Consider the following 16,406-nt stretch of genomic DNA (forward strand, 5'->3'; position numbering starts at 1 on the left):
CTCTCCGCCCTTGAGCCAAGCTCTGAGACAGACCGTAATCTTGCCCTCTCACGGGCTGGAGGATCTAGCATGACCTTGACCCTAAGTTATGGAATGTGTGTGCGGGGAGACAAACAGAACCTCCTGAGAGGGAGAGAAGGAAAGTGTTGTCACTTAGGGAAAAAAAAATTGCACAAATGTTATTTATTTTATTCCATTTGAAAGCCAGAAACAGGACAACAGCCAGGGCTAGGTCGGGGCGAAATCAGGAGCCCACAGCTAGTCCAGGTCTCCGTGTGGATAGCAAGGCAGTGAGGACTTGAGCCATCACCCGAGGCCTGCCCGGGTGGCCTGCCCCAGCTCTTGTCTCCTGGCCCTGAGGAAGCTGAGTGCTGGCCACGCCTCTGGACGCCTCCGCCTCCACTCCGCATCTCAGCTGCTCGGAGAGGAGAGAGCCAGGTCCAGGGACCCTGAGGTTCTCTGTGCTGGTCAGGATTCTGCCCTCGGTGTTGACGTGGCCCGGGAGGTTTCAGCCCACCTGATGAGTTTCATTGCTAAGTTCTGTTCCAGCGTCACAGAAGTGCTCACCGCAGGCCCTGGCGGCCTTCCTGCACAACTGGAACTTGTCTCCCAACCCTGCTTTTACCCTATCCCTGCGAGCCCTATCCCTGCCCCTGGGCGTTTTTGTTTTCATTTTGCTTGTAGGTAGGAATGGGAGGGATAAGTCCAAGTTCCTGTAAGGGCCCTGCAGTTTTCTGACATCTGGTCTGCTTCCTCTGACCTGCTGAATTTCCCGGCTGCCCGGGGCTGGAGGGCGTGAATGGCCTGCCCAGGTGAGGTTGCAGCACCACCTAGTGGCCAGGGAAGCACCAGCACCACAGGTTTGCAACTTCTGAGAATTGAGGGAAGAGGATGTGGTTTGCCAAGGGGAGGCTGACAGGTAATCCATGCGATTTTAATTTTGTTAGAAAAATAAATAAATAAAGGCAGCGACTAATGTAATTAAGCCACTACCTGCAATGCCAGCATTCCATATGGTCACTGGTTCTAGTCCCAGCTGCTCCACTTCTTATCCAGTTTCCAGAGGGTGGGCCAAGTGCTTGGGCCCCTGATACACACATGGGAGACCCAGATGAAGCTCCTGGCTTCTGGTTTCAGCCTGACCCAATCCCAAATTTGCTGCCATTTGGGGAGTAAACCAGCAGATGCACGACTTCTCTCTCTTTCTCTCTCTCTCTCTCTCTCTCTTTCTCTCTCTCTCTCTCTCCTCCCCCCTTAACTCTGATGTTCAGATAAATAAAGTCTTTAAAAAATTCTCCCACATTTTGTGCCCACTCTTCTCGTGTGGGAGCAAGTCCGTTCTGTAAAGGACGGTGTTACCGAAGCCTGGGCTTGGGTAGAAGGCTTGTTCTCTCCCTCTGCTTTCCAGTTCCTGTGGATACGCATTTGGCTTCTCCCCCTTAACAGTGGCTTCCTTGGGGTGATTGGTCCACAGAGTGTACGTGATCTCAGTGATTTTAAGCTTGTTTGCTGCAGAGTGGTCACGGTAGCCAATTCCGGAACATTCTCATCACCCCAGCTGCCTCTCACCAACTGTGACTGTGTTCCATGAGCTTTCATTGACCCTGGTGCCTGCCACTGCTCCTGGCCTTGGAGGGCAACACGAAGGTCCATCTCAAGTGGTCCTCCCTGCTGCTCGAGCGTACCCTCCGTGACACTTGAATTGCACCTGTTACTCGTGTCGAGTGACATCTTAGTCCTCCATCTACACCAGTAGTGACGAGCTACTTTACATTTTCTCTTTCATTATTGCTTCGTGTTTTTATGTCCATGTTCTGTTTCCTAGTCGTTTGTCATATTCTGCATGCTGGGTTGACGCTGCTGTCAGTCCCTGAAACCTGGTTTGAGAACCATGGTCGCCGTCCAGGGTCAGGTTCTTTTCTTATTGTTTGTTTGGTGGATCTGTTTCATTTAACTGCTTCTTGGCAGGCTGCCGTAATATTTTTATTTTTGGATGCTTTTGAAACCTTTTCATATGGGGATGATCTCATTAGTTGTCCAAAGCAAGCATTGTCCACTTATAAACAGAATTTCCTGTTAGCTTATTATTATTGTTAGATTAACAATAGAATGGGTGATGCGTCCAGTAGCAGAGGCCCACTGTGGTTTCACAAATCCTGTGCTATTAATAAAAGAAAATTTCCCTGATTTGGCACTGAACTCAGTATGTTAGAGTTCCCCTGTGGATGCTAGCTGGCTTTCACCAATCGCCAGAAAGGACTGAGTGTGGGGAGGGAGAGCCGAATGCTGGCAACTGGACACTTCCGTCATGAGCAGCAGGAAGCACGGACACATGTACGAAAAAGTTAAGTTTTAGGAACATACGAAATTGAATCTGAACCCCTGCATTCCAGCAACAACGCTCAAGAGGTGGGAGGGAGACGGACGCCAGGAAGCACAGGGAAGTGAGGCAGTCTTTGCTAGGGATCAAAGAATTGCAGCCTTACTTCCTGTTGATTCAAAGATGGATATCTCCGTGGGTAAGGATTGGGTTGAGTGGCACGAAAAATTGGCTTCACCCCAAAGGACTTACTGTTCTCCTATATAAAAGAGGTTCAGAGGTGGTGCCGAGGGGGCACTCTGCATGGCTTGTCCAGCACTGTTGTCCTGGGGCACCCAGACTCCTTCCCTGGGAGGTCTGTCCTTCACATTGCCTCGTGCCTTGCTGAAGCTGCAGCCATCATGTCAGAGTTTCCAACCCTTCAGAAGGCAGCCTTGGGGCCAGCGCTGTGGCATAGCACACTAGGCCTCCACGTGTGGCACTGGCATTCTGTTGAAGAGCTGCTCTGTGTTCCTGACTGCTCTACTTCCTGTTCAGCTTCCTGCTGATGGTCTGGGAAGGCAGTGGAGGAAGACTCAGGTCCTGGGATACTCAGAATCAGTGCAACACCTATCAAAATGCCAACGATATTCTTCACAGAACTAGAAAAAGCCATCACAAAATGAGTCTGGAAACACAAAAGACCCTGAATAGCCAGATCAATCCTGAGCAAAAATAGTAAACCTGGAGACATCGCAGTACCTGACTCCAAGACATGCTACAGAACTGTAGTAACCAAAACAGCATGGTGTTGGAGTAAAACAAGATGCAAAGACTCTTGGGACGGAAGAGAACCCCCAAATTAATCCGTGTCTGCTTAGCCCACTGGTTTTTTTTTTTTTAAGAGTCAGCAAAAATACCCCCTTGGAAATTGCTTTTCAATAAATCATGCTAGGAAAACTGTCTCTCTATACCCAGGAGGCAGAAACTAACCCCTTCCCCCATCGCCCCTACCCACTACAAAATGAATTCAAAATAAGTCAAAGACCTAAATTCAAGACTGGAAACTTGAAGCTAATGAAAGGAAAGCACTTCAGGATGTCGATCTGGGCAAGGACTTGTGTTTTGTTTTGTATATCACCTCAAAAAAGCAGAAAGCAAAAGCAAAACAAAACAGAAACCAGGCCATCGTCTGCCCTCCCAGGTGCACCAGCAGGGACCGGCAGCGGGGTCGCTGGACCTCCAAGCAGTGCCCCAGCGGCATTGCAGCCTGCACCCCAGGGCTACCCCCTCCACCCACCAACTGTTTTTCTTTCCCTTCTTCCCGCCCCCCCCCCCCGCCCCCCAGCATCTGCCGTTGTGCTGTCTCTCTGACTACACTAAGCTCTGCCCCCGGGTGCAGTCCTGTTGCGATTGGTTTGTTTCACTTCAAACATCTGCAAGATGTAGCCACGTGCTGCACGTGTCACTTTGCTGGATAATCTTTGCTGGTGTGTTGCTTCCACGTTTCTGCTCTTCTGTTCACCTGCCTTGGGATCGACCCTAGAGTGGTTTCCGCATTCCGGTTCTTATGTCTGAAGAGCCGTTACGAACACAGGTGTGCAAGTGTCTGTTCGCGTCCCTGTTTTACCGTCTTCCTGACACCTGCCTGCCTTGGAAGTGGAATTGCTGTATCATGTATGCATAGCCTTTTTAAAAAGTCTTTTTAAGCGTCACACATGCTGGCAGACCTTCACGAAGCAGGTCCACCTGCCGGTTGGGCATCTCGGGAAGCAGGTCCACCTGCCGGTGCAGGCGAGCGTCTCGGGAAGCCGCTGAGGCCCGTGCTTATCCCTGGAGGAAGCTGGTTCTGCATGCTTATGTGTTGTCGTGTGTACCACAGACGTGCTGGTATTAACTGCACTGGAGATTTTTCTGGAACTCCGTTCTTAGATGTGAAACCAAGTGTGATTACTGGTTGAAGGATCACGGACAGATTTTTGGATTCTGCAAGCATGCTGTCAGACTGTTGACAATGAGGGTTGTTCCAGCTTCTACCAGCTCCATCTGTCTTAATGTTGGTATGACTGTGAGCACCTGGGTCACAGTAATGCTGGCAGTGGGTATTTGCATGTGAATTTATCTTCCCCTGGTTGCTTAATAATTGAAAGTTATAACATACACATTTTTAAAATGGTGTTGCCCTGAAAATTGGAAACTCAGAGGTTTTTATTTCCTGGTAAGATAAATTCAAATGGAGTAACACTCTTTATTTTTCCAGCATTTTTTCCTGGAGATTTCATTGAGAGCTGGAGTTACACATGTTAATTTTTCCATGTAGAAGAAAACCAAAAAAGGAATAAAAACTGGAAGCTTGTGACGTGGGTAGCCCATATGGACATCGATTTGAATCCTGGCTGTTTGACTAACAATCTAGCTCCTTGCTAATACACCTGGGAAAACGACAAAAGATGGCCTGGGCCCTGGGGCTCCTGCCACCCACATGGGAGACCCAGAAGAAGCTCCTGGTCTGGCCCGGTCCAACCCTAGCTAGTGGGACTATTTGGGGAGGGAATCAGTGAATGAAAGAACTATCTCTTTCTCTGTCTCTCTCTTCTCTCCCTCTTTCTTTGTCATGCTGCCTTTTAAATAAGTAAAAATTTTAAAATAAAAGAAATTTCTGTGGAGTTCTAACTCTATGTCTTGGTGTTAGAATCTACCCAACTTGTGATGTTTTAATCACCAACTGTTGTGGGTTCTTTTCCAAAGCCGTTTGGACCTCCGGAGGGGGTTCCTTCCACTATGCCCTGCTTCTTCTTGCCCTCTCTCATTGCACAAGCAGCCAGTGTGCCCCAGTGGACGGTGCCAGGTTCCGTTGCACAAGATTGCCCTTTGGACTGGCTTTGTAGACCTTGTTTCCGAATGCAAGTCAGTTGAGTGGATCTGCCGCCTCCAGTCCACAGCTTCCTTTGGGGTAGGTCTGAGTGGACCTGGTCTGTGTGTGACACAGAGAGGCCCTGGGGGACAGGTCAGCCCCTGGCACATTCAGTGTGGTGAGGCACCCAGGTAATTGTTTCTCTTGTCTTGGGAAGAGTCCCTGTCAGGAGCTGCCTGGCACGGAGTTTTGTTTCTGTCTCCACGTTGGTTCTGGGAGGGTTTCTGCATTTGTCTTTCTGCAAACCCTCGTCACTGCTCTCAGCCAACCAGCGGCCACAAGAGTGTGGAGGTGGGCCGGGGGCGCGGTGGAGGTGGGCAGGGGGCGCGGTGGAGGAGGGCAGAGTGAACAGGAAAGCCCGTGCCTGTCCCTTTGGGGTGGGAGTGTGGGGCAGGAGCGGTGTAGTGAACAGCAGGGGGCCGGTAGGAGCCGGCGATTCTGGCTTCAAGCCTCTGTGTAGCTGGAGCTTGCCCGTGTCTCTGCATCGCAAAGGGCCCTTATGCCTTCCACACCTTGCTCCCCTTGCTTATACCATGTGTTCCCGTGGTGCGGCCCACGCTGCGTGCTGGCTTGTGAGCGCAGGTGAAGGCCAGCAAGGGTTTGGGGAGCTGGGCAAGCAGCATCTGCAGGTGGCGGTGCTGTCTGCTGTGGCCCCTGTGTGGTGGAGCCTGCCCAGGCTGTGCACTGGTCTCGGATCTGCTGTTGACTTGCCGTGTGATGTTTGTTGATGTCTTCTTCCTCTCTGAGCCAGATTGTCTTTCATTATAGCAGGAGGTGAGTCAGCAAGTTTTAGCTCTACCGGTCCCTTGGTAATCCAGAGTCCCACGGTTGTGGGGACAGGGAATTACTCAGCCTGAGTTCCCTGAAGATGCTCTGATACCACGGTAGAGAGGAACTTTCTAGAAGGGCATCTGTCAGACATGGGCTGCAAGGCATCACCCACATCTCCAGCTCTGCCAGGATGGCCTGTTGTGTGGGTGTTGGAAGCCCGTTCCATTGGAGTCCTCATAATGTCAAGGGCACGGGATGGTTTCCAAGTCTGTATTGAGTGGTTGGTGAGTGGCTGAGCAGCACAGTTGCTTGAAGCCCTGAAAATGTTATTGCCATTTGCAGTCCTTGCCAAGAGCGGTGGGTGAGGGGCGCCTGCTTGCAACCAGAACTTCTCGGGCCCAGGCTTGGGGTCACACACCATCCTCGTAACCACCTGATTGGTGGAGAGGGAAATGGAGCTAAGGTTAGAAAGATACTGTGCTGAAACGCTTCACAGAAAGCTCTCCAGTGACTTTCCAGAGGCCCAGAAGGCCCGACAGACCAGTGCCAGGAGGAAGATCACAGAGACAGCTCAGTAACTCTCCTTGACCTTGACTGCAGGGCCAGCAACCCCAAGGACACCCTGTGGAAGTGGACACCAGGCTCGCTTCATGGAGAAGACATAGCAGAGGCCTGAGGTCAGAGCCACTTTAATCAATCAGTTCCTTGGAGAATTCCCCAGGAGTGCTATTGTGTGCCAAACCCAAGCCAGTGCCTCCGTGGCATTCTCTGCCCCTCCCGGAGATGCTGCTTGCTGTGTGTCATGGATGAGGAAGCTGGGATTTATGGGAGCGGTGGTCAAGGTCAGCCAGCTACACTAATTGACAGATCTATTGTGACTGAAGGCTAGGTCCCTAGGCCACCTGCTGCCCGCAGCCCAGGAAGGGGCCCTGGCAGTGCTAGAGAAGGTTCAGGGTTTCAGCAACAGGAAGTATTTGTTCTGAAAGGCTGGGAGCTTTACAGGACTGTGGTTGGAGTGCTGACAAGTCGGGGTGATGCCGGAAGGATCTGTCCAACAGGGACCAAGCCTGCGCAGGACGGCCCTGCCCCAGCCATGGCACAGTCTCCCTTCCACTCTGTGTAAGGGTCCTCACTTCCCCACTGCCCTAGACAAGCTGTAAGATGTGTGCTTGGCTTCTGGAGGGAGACGGCGGTCATGGGCATTTGTCCATCGGTTCACTCCTGCTCCTGACTCACCGCTGTCTGCTCTGGCAGAGGAACAAGTTGGACAGGAAGTCAGATTGCAGCCATGGCGTTTGAAGATCCCAGGAAGACACCCACAAAACCAGAATTACCCTGAGGAGGGGCGGGTGTCTGGGCTGGTCGTTAAGGCACTCGGTAGGATGACCGAGTCCCATCTTGGAGTGCCTGGGTTTCATTCCCAGCTAATGCACACCCTGGAAGTAGCAGACTCAAACGACAGGGTTCCTGCCACTCATATGGGAACCATGGATTCAGTTTCCAGCTCCCATCTTTGTTTGGCCTGACTTACCCCAGGCCATTCTGAGGCTTTGGGGAGATTCCTTTTTCTCTGACCCTCTTTCCCTCCCTCTCTATCTCTGATACTTGACCTTGTTGGTCCTCACATGCCTTAAAGGAAAGCCGAATCTCTTGGCCAGGAGGACCCACACTGCAAACAGACTGACCTTCAGCCCGGAATGTAAAAGGACAGGCCCAGGCTCAGCTCTTGAGCAGCTGCCAGCCTTGAAAAGGACCTGCTTTCTGAATTCCATTCGCCTGATTCCCACCAACTAGCATGGACATGCGCCTGTTGTGGGGCAGGGGTGGTCGTGTGAGACGGGTAGGTGTTGGGACCCCTGGTTGCTGTTTGGGTGACAGGCTGGCATTGCCTCTGGTGGAACTACTTACTGGGGAGTGATGGTTTGGCCAGATCCATGCTGAGCCGAGTCCCTGCCAATGGGCAGCTGTCCTCCTTAACCCCAGATCCCTTTGGTCAGAGGTAGCCAGTTGATAACAGTGAGGCATCTCGCAGAAATGAGTTGTGTGGGTGCTTGCTGATGCCTGAGAGTGAAAGGGGAGGGGTTTTTTTGTGGCTGGCCCGTCACTGTTGGTGATGCTTTGTTACCAGTGGGAGATGGGAGGAGAGAGTCTCCATTTCCAAGCCGGCTGCTGCCTATCCTGAGGGAGGACATCACTTCTCTTGGCAGCAGATAGAGCTTTGCCTATCTGACAGAGCAGGTTTGGGGAGGTTTGAGACTAGCAGAAATGCCATGCGTGCTTGCCGTGATATTTCCCATGTTAGACAGAGGAGTCCACGCATGCAAATGTGGATCTGCCCTACAGGACCAGGCTGCCCTGCCACTGCAGCTACACGAAACATCCCGGACAGCCTCCAGTTCTGCAGAACGGCCTCAGGTTTTCCCTGGCACCTTGCGATACCATGCCAGCTTGCCAAGGAGCAGCGTTTTCCAGCGCAGCTGTGCCTCTCGAGTTGTCTAAGAAGGGGTGATGTGGGCTGGTGGGAGACTGCGAGAGGGGGGATCTTACCTTGTGGCTGGTGATAACTGGCTCTTCTTAACCTTCTCCTATGATTCCGCATTTTCCCCTGCCCACACAGAGGACACAGGAATCTTGGTGCATCTTTGGCACAGCTGTCCTTCTAGATGCAGCTTCCGAAGGGGGAGCAGCCCCCACCATCACCGTCCTGCATTTTTTCAGTCATGGCTCATGGAGAGGGACTGGCCCTCTCTGCTTTTTCTGCTTTGCTTTCCCCAATGAATCCCTAGGCTCTTTCCGCTGCTTTGCAGCTTGGTGCACCCATTTTGTCCTATTACCACTTGCACCGGTTAGCTCCTGTGTGTGGGTCTGGCTAGAGTGTGGCCTTTCTCCTTTACCTTCCCCCTACCCATCATGTTTAGGAACACCTCATGATCGGAAAAAACCACGTATGCATGTGTGTATAGCCATGTATGTGGATTTATTTATTGGAGAGGCAGAGAGAAGGAGGAGGCATCAGCTAGATGATTGTTCATTCCAGAAACACCCACAGCATAGGAGCTGGGAACTGAGTCTAGGTTTCCACGTGGGTGGCAGGGACCCAGGGTCATCGCAGGGAACTGCAGTCAGGAGCCAGAGCTGGGTATCAGACAGGTACCCTGATTTTTAAGATGTGGCCATCTTAACCAACTTCCTTGTGATTAGGCCAAATACCCACCCCAGGAATGCCTGCCTTGCAATGTCTGGTGTAGTGTTATCTGTATAAGGTATCTTTTTTTCCCCTGTTCCTACTGATAACCCACAGAGGGTCAGGACACCAAGCTGTATGCCTGGTGCTCTCCGGCCATTCTGTCCCACCTTTGTTTGCTTCTGCAAGGTGAGGACATGCAGCAAGAACCTGGTGAAGAATTGACCTCAAGACTGTTCTTAGCTTTCGGTTGTTTTTCCACCATGGAAGACTCCCTTCCACCATGAAGGAGAAAGTTAACCCTCCTCTCCTGTCTGGCTGTGTGCCACAGGTGTCTGATTTGCTTCTGGGTTGACGAGACCGTTGTTGCTTCCCTGGGACTGTTGACCATCCTCGGTCCCAGGTGCCTCTGTGAAATGGGTTGGCACAGCGGCTGACATCAGAATTCAATGATCATTAGCATTTGCTCATTAGCATTTCCTTCTCTGTATTTAATTCTTTGTATTTCTCGCTTAATAACCATGGGGTAGGTCAACCTGACCCCTCTCCTGTCATGTTCGCAGCTTAATTAAAAGACCTGCATTACTGTGCTATGTGTGAATTGGTTAACCATCGCAGGCCCTGACTGTGAAGTTCCTAACCCCGCCTGGGCCCGGAGCTATGGGGTACAAGGTGGTGGATATGAAGATCGCCGTCTTTATAGCAGAATGAGTTAGGTACTAACAGACCCAGAAGACAGAACTGAATATATGTAACAAAACAAATGCAGACCAAGTACTATGCAGCCTGAGTGTGGAAGGGAATCTATTCGGAGTGCTCAAAATAGACCAGTGTGTCAGGGAAGAGGTGTTATTTAAACTACGTCTTAAAGAGCAGGCACCTGAGGGTGTAACTGTTGGGTGCCCCAAAAGAATGCAAGTGGTGCAAGAACGGGGTCTTGAGTGTTGTGTTTATTGGGGTATCCCCTGTACCTCTGACATTCAGGATATGTGGTGACTGGTTGGGTTTGTGAATGGGAAGGAGAAGGCAGGAGGGGTGGATATAGACCTTGTAGAGTAGAGCTCTCAAACTGTGGTCCCCGGGTCCCCCAGCAGTCTACGCTCTGAGTTCTGAGAGGATTTAAATCAGAAAATGACCCCTGGTACAGCCCTGTCTAGCACCTCTGTGCTACGGGTAAGTGAGCAAAGTCACCGTGGCCAGCACAAGTGTTAATTCACTGACAGCTACAAGGCCCTAACCAGTCCCGGGCTCTCATCTCTCTGTCGTCTCCTTCCTTCCAGATGTGTGCAACAGCACCGATCTTCCGGAAGTCGAGATCATCAGCCTGCTGGAGGAGCAGCTGCCCCATTACAAGCTAAGAGCCGACACCATCTACGGCTATGACCACGATGACTGGCTCCACACACCCCTCATTTCTCCAGACGCCAACATCGACCTCACCACCGAGCAAATCGAAGAGACCCTGAAATACTTCCGTAAGTAGTTGCCCCTTTCATGTTGTGACATCCTGCGAAGGACCAGTCCTTCTTTGGCAGGGCCCTGAATCAATGAGAACTTGTACTGTGTCTCTTGGCCCGCCTTCTGTGGGAAGGTTGTCAAAGAAGTGTGGCTTGCCGGAGGTCCTAATCTACACGGTCTCAGCTTTCAATGCGCTGAGTAGTTTTGGGGTCACGGGGATGGGGGAGGGAGTCATGGGAACCAGTGTAGAAGAATTTGAAAATGTCCCCATCCCCATCTTTGTGCTGAGAGGAACATGTGCGTCGTCAGAGACTCTTGTTTGTCTGCAGGTGACACTCAAGGTGTTGGGAACTTTAAGGCAGCTTGTTTAGGTGACACGGCATGACACGCGTACCATGGCTGATGATTCGTGTCTGATGGTTCACGCGCCACAGGGCTGATGATGGCTGGGGCGAGGTTTCAGGGTCCTGGCCACTCATATTGAAGGCTGGCATTTGGAAAAATAAAAAAGGCAAATAGTTGGAGACCTGAGTATCTAATGATTCTGATGCTTAATCAAGAGGTGCCTTTTTTAGAAGTGCTTTTTGCTCTTGAGAAATTCAGGGCAGCCTTGTCACTTACATAGCTGGTTGTCATCATGTCACCTTTCTTTTTAAGAAAAAAATGCTCAGTAGTTCTGGACTTTTCTTCTGCTGATAATTTGGTCAAAGCCAGTGTAAGCTAGAAACTTTCTGTCATTTTCAAGAGGACAGACAGGACGCTGAAGTTTTCCTGGGTTTCTCAGAGCACCCGTTAGGGACAAGGGGGAGAAATATGTTTCTCCCATAAGGTACATCTGGGTTGCGTATGGATTTTCTCTATTTGGTGTTAATAAAAAAGGAAATCTCTTTTAGTTAAGTCAGGTTTTTATACCTGATGTAACCCTGCCTTTTCTTTCTTTCTTTCTTTTTTTTTTTTTTTTTGGACAGATAATTAGTTTCCGTGGGAATACAAATAGGATAATCCCACCCAGGTAGAGAGGGAGCATGTCGGACCTGTGTTCCAGTCGACGTGGCAGAGTGAATGGTGTGGCTCGTGGCTTGTAGCGAGCTCCTGGCAAGCTGCCTTTGCAGTGTCTGTGTCACCAGGGAGATGTGGCGGATAGGCAGGGAACCCAGTCTGGAGTAACCGGCCTTGGTAGGCCCCATGTTCACGAACATCTGCGGTAGAATTCCCTGCAGGAATGTTTGAGGAAGCGTCACTGTGTTGCTTACTCACTCGTGGGACACCTCCTGTGATTCTGTCACGGAGGGCACAAGTTCCCAAGGACCTCTAGACAAGTGGTTTCACTTCATCTCTATCAAATGTCCACACTTGGGTAGGGCAGATTTTATCATAGTGGGAATAAAAGCCAGGAGGATGTGGTGCGTATCCCATCACACCAGTAAACATACGGATTCACTTCATGGGAGCCTTGAGCAGAGCTTGTGTCTTTGGTATGCATGGCGTGTGTGTGTGTTGTATATAATACAAAATATGATATGAGATATGCTAGTTTTTTCCCCCCTTACAACAGACGTGTTTGAGGGACATAGTGTTTTTTAAATTCATACATTTTGATTGACATTCCCTCTGGCATTAAAGTGCTTGAGGAACACAGTTTCGGCCATGATTTAATATTCCATCATTTAATAGCCAACAATTTGTTGACTAGGAGGAATCTGGGCTATTTCTAATTCCTCCCCCAGCTCTATAAGGATTTATTTGTCCACCCAGCGTCGGGGTGCTTGCAAGTGTTTTTCTAGAGTTTGTTTTGCTGTGCTTGGAGATGTTTTTAAGGCCTCTTTGAACTGCGCTGTAGCAAGTGCTTTGGTTGGAGATTTCTTCAAAGGAATGCAATAAAAGGGGCTTGTTCTTGGTTAGCCTCTGTTGAGTCATGAAGTTAACAGGGGACCTGATGAAGGGGTGCAACATGATGTGAGGGGAACATCTTGTCAGCTTCCTGGCCTTCTCCTCCCCGGGAATGTTGGGTGGACATTGGGATATTGCCAGATGCCTGTTTGGACCTCGAAGTCTCCTTCGCAAGGTGCATCTCCAGTTTCTGCTGGCTGTTTGTAGATGGTGGTGGCTAATGGCTGAGGAGAAGAACGTCCACTGGGGGGCAGACGTTTGGCACAGAGGTGGAGTCACCGCTTAGGACTAAGAGAGTCTGAGTTCCTATTTCCTCTGTCTCCAATCTGGTTTTCTCCTCATGCCAGCCTGGGAGCAGCATGTCATGGCCCAAGTCCATGGGTCCTTGCTACCCACAGGGGAGGCCCAGATGGAGTTCTGGGCTTGTGGCTTCAACCTGGCCCCGCCACAGTGGCTTTGGGTATATGGCTGGTGAACTAGTAGATGGCAGAGCTCTCTATCTTTTAAATAAAATGAAAATAATAATAATAAAAAAATAGAAAATAAAAGGCTATCCATTGAATGGTTATCATGCAGCAGCCACTGATAGTCCTTCCAGCAGCCTCCAGAGTGTAGACTGTTTTCACCGTCACGGGGAAGGCCAGGCAGGCAAGGTCCAGAGGAGTGGCTGTGGTCAGCCCAGTGCCACCCCGGCAGGGTGAAGGGCAGGTGCCTGAGCACAGCTGCATCAAGTTCACTCTCCCCTGCAGCGTGGCTCTCCGCGTGCGGCCTGCATATTGCTTTATTCTCTTCTGCTTTGAAGAGCTCTCCGGTGCTTCTGAGATCCTCCCCTCCCTGAGCTCCGGCTCTGAGTATCCCAGGTGTCTCCAAGTCTCTAGGCTTGTAGGCAGCCGGCCCGGTGGTGCCTGTACGCAGACCCTCCTCCCCTCAGGTCTGGGCTGCAGCAAGTCTGAATGCATCCCGAAGAGTCTCTTTCTGGAACCCTGAGTGCGAGTGTCCTCGTGTTGCTTAGCCTGTGTCGGCTCTTATCCACGAGGAAAATTTTGGAAATCGGCGACAGTGGTTAATGACATGCATGGCTGGCGTATCTTTTCGAGCAACCTGATTGTTAGCTAGTGATCCTCTTCTCAAATGTTCTACCAAGGGAAGCTTGACAGGAGAGCACCAAGGGGCGTGTTCCCTGCGGTGTTTCAGGCAGGTGAGAGAGGGAGAGTCAGCTGCTGTGCGAGAGGTGGTGTCCCCCATGGGGTGAGGGCGACTTCTGCTGTAAGCTTTATGGGACAGAGAAGTAGCTGAGAGCCACCACTCTTGTGGCAGAGAGGGCTCCATCCTCCGACTCAATGGGTATGGCCTGGGAAAATCACGTGCTAGGGCACTGACACTTGATTTCCCCCCCCCCCGCCCCGCATCCCCAGCAGTAACTTGAATAGCAATAGAGTGAGGGTGAAGATGTGGGGAGAGGGGTGAGATCAAAATCTTCCATCCATTCCCAAGTGAACACTGCACCCGGGGCCGGTCCTCTGGGTCTCCCCTGTGAGTGGCAGAGGCCCAAGCACAGGAACCATCATGTACTGGCTCCCTCGCAGGAGGTTGGACTGGAAGCGGAGCACCTGAAGCTGCTCTCGCCAGCACTTGGACCTGGCGTGCCGACCTCCCAAGCAGCAGCTTAAGGTGCTGCACCACAGGACCTGTTCCCAGGGGACTTGATGTTAATATATGGAAATGAATCACATGCAGTGTTTTGTGGTTCTCCAAAATGTGCTTCCTCAGAGGTATCCTGGGATGACGGGTTTTTGTTTGTTTTTCATAATAAGCAGTTTTTTAATGTGAGAGTTTTTGTATCATGTAATAGGAATTTAAAAGTTGGAAATTTAGTTTTCATTTTTTTAAAGATATATTTATTTTTATTGGAAAGTCAGATTTACAGAGAGAAGGAAACACAGAAAGATCTTCCATCTGCTGGTTCATTCCCTAAATGGCCAGAGCGGCAGAGCTGAGCCAATCCAAAGTCAGGAGTCAGGAACCTCTTCCGGGTCTCCCACATGGGTGCAGGGTCCCAAGCTTTGGGCCTCCTTGGCTGCTTTCCCAGGCCACAAGCAGGGAGCTGGATGGGAAGTGGAGCAGCTGGGACAGCCAGGATCTCAGCACATACAAGATGAGGACTTTAGCCACTAGGCACTGCTGCGCTGGGTCTGTAGTTTTCATTAAAAAAAAATAAGAAGAAAAATAAAAAATAAAAAATGTGGTTTTGCTTATTTTTTTCAAATGAAAACATGAGACAGTGTGTTTGTGGAAAATGAATTTTTGGGGACTGAAAAAAATTTTGAAATCTAGGGATCCTGGAAGAGTTCATGGAAATTCTGTTAGGCAAAAACTGTGCACACATTCCAAGCTTTTTTTTTTTTTTTTTTAATCAAAAGCCCTCATAGCTTTCAATTCCATTTTCCATGAACATTTTGAATTCCCTCATACTTGGAGTGGTAATTTTTAAGTTCTCAAGCAGAACGCCATAGAAATGTTTGGCATACACTTGTGCACTTTTCTCTTTGAAGCTTAAATACATGCAAGGCCTTGTTCTAAAAACTTATAAGTGGTTGAAATTAGTTTCCACATTCTTGGAATAAATCCCACCAGGGTAGATTCCATGTCTACATGAGGGTTCCATGTTCTTCAGCCTCATCTCATCCTTGCTTAATAAGTGCCTCTGAAATTAGAGGAGACACAAGCATGTGCTTTTCACTTTAAACATAACTTCTTTTTCCTTCTTTTTCTGTAAAAAACTTAAAAATGTAATGCCCACATAGAAAAGATTATCATCTTGATGGTCCCCACATTCCAAAGGCTGCTTTTTGTTTGTTGCTTTTCCTGAGTCAGATCTAAGTGACACACAAAAAGGGGTACCAGAAGCTAGCATTAGGGATAGGGTGCGAAGCCACCGTCTGGAAGGCCGGCATCCTGTACAGACAGACAGTGGTTCAAATCCTGGCTGCTGCACTTCCAATCCAGCTCCCTGCCAACGCACCTGGCAGAGCAGTGGAGGGTGACCCAAGTGCTTGGGACCCTGCTGCCCAAGTGTGGGAGACTCGGCTGGGGTCTCCCGGCTTTGGCCCCACCAGTGCAACCATCCAGAGGTGTGAACCTACCGATGGAAGAACTCTGTCTCTCTGACGTCCCTCTTTGTAACCCTGCCTTTCTAATAAATAAATCTGAAAGCAGGCACCGTATGCACTAAATCTGTTCACAGTGACTGAGTCTGTGCTGACCTGGGCGTGTATGTGTGCATCTGTGTGCAATCTGAAGCAAAGCTTGCAGTGTGCCCTGTCTCACCTCCTTCTCAGACCTCAGTGAGGAGATTCTACCGTGCGTCCATGTCTTTGCCACTTTGAGCTGACCTTGATGTCTGCAGGGTCCAAAGGGAGAAACAAGGGAGAAACAAGCGCTGGTTGCACAGCGCTTCCTGGCCCATAGACACTTAAGGTCTGGGGCCCTTGGTGCCACCCTGGGCGAGGTGACCCAAAGCAGGTGCCTGTCAGGGGCCTTGGTGGCAGCAGGAGCACTGGACACGGTGTATGGTGAGCAGGGCGGGCAGGTTCCCGCAGGGGTGGGCAGCCTGTCCATGTGGCATCTGTGCTTCCTTGGTCACTTGCCACCTGCCAGCTTCCGACCTTGGAATCAGGGACCGGATTCCAACCATGAGTGATAAGTGTCCCTCTATTGCTTTCCCTTTTTTTTTTTTGAAGAACAGAAATGCTTGGCAAGCGCTTGGGGGACAGATTGACAGTTTTCCTTTGCATGTTAATTCCTCGAATGGAAGACAAAGCTGGAACAGACTCAGGTGAGAAACTGACACGACAGCTCAGCTCTCAGCCCGTCTGTGCTGGCTCTTCTGG

At 50.3% G+C, this 16,406-nt stretch overlaps 1 protein-coding gene across 1 annotated transcript in view; it reads left to right on the top strand.

Moving 5' to 3' along the window:
• The window catches only part of TRAK1 (trafficking kinesin protein 1), an 85,739-nt gene that overhangs the window by 12,984 nt on the left and 56,349 nt on the right, over nucleotides 1–16,406 (top strand). The window contains exon 2 of the mRNA XM_040994295.1: nucleotides 10,449–10,643. The gene's annotated coding sequence lies outside the window, so the exon portion shown is untranslated. The remainder of the gene's footprint in view (nucleotides 1–10,448; nucleotides 10,644–16,406) is intronic.

Source organism: Ochotona curzoniae, unplaced genomic scaffold, assembly GCF_017591425.1.
Source record: "Ochotona curzoniae isolate NIBS_2020 unplaced genomic scaffold, NIBS_Ocur_1.0 contig_908, whole genome shotgun sequence".
In the NCBI taxonomy this organism is placed as follows: Eukaryota; Metazoa; Chordata; class Mammalia; order Lagomorpha; family Ochotonidae; genus Ochotona; species Ochotona curzoniae.